This window comes from Penaeus monodon, chromosome 15 (assembly GCF_015228065.2).
Source record: "Penaeus monodon isolate SGIC_2016 chromosome 15, NSTDA_Pmon_1, whole genome shotgun sequence".
Lineage (NCBI taxonomy): Eukaryota > Metazoa > Arthropoda > Malacostraca > Decapoda > Penaeidae > Penaeus > Penaeus monodon.
In genome coordinates, this window is record NC_051400.1 from 40,693,318 (window position 1) to 40,693,620 (window position 303).

Consider the following 303-nt stretch of genomic DNA (forward strand, 5'->3'; position numbering starts at 1 on the left):
GCAGTGAGGAATTCTAAGTCTCTCCTGCCGGAAAGTTTTAAAATGACGACATCTCTCTTATCGACGACCCTTCCGCCCGGAGCTTGGGTAGCTCATCCATCGTCTCAGAAGCTTCGTCACTGGCCCTCACTCCGAACCTTGGACAGGGGCTCTGCGTGGGATTACCTGCTGGGCACGGGAGCTGTAAACTATGGGAAGGGTTAGCTCGCTATACATTGGTGAGTTCTTCTGGATCCCCTTTCAGCTGAGCACACATACACAGACTCACTCTCTTTCTCTTTCTCCCATTTGCACACAGACACT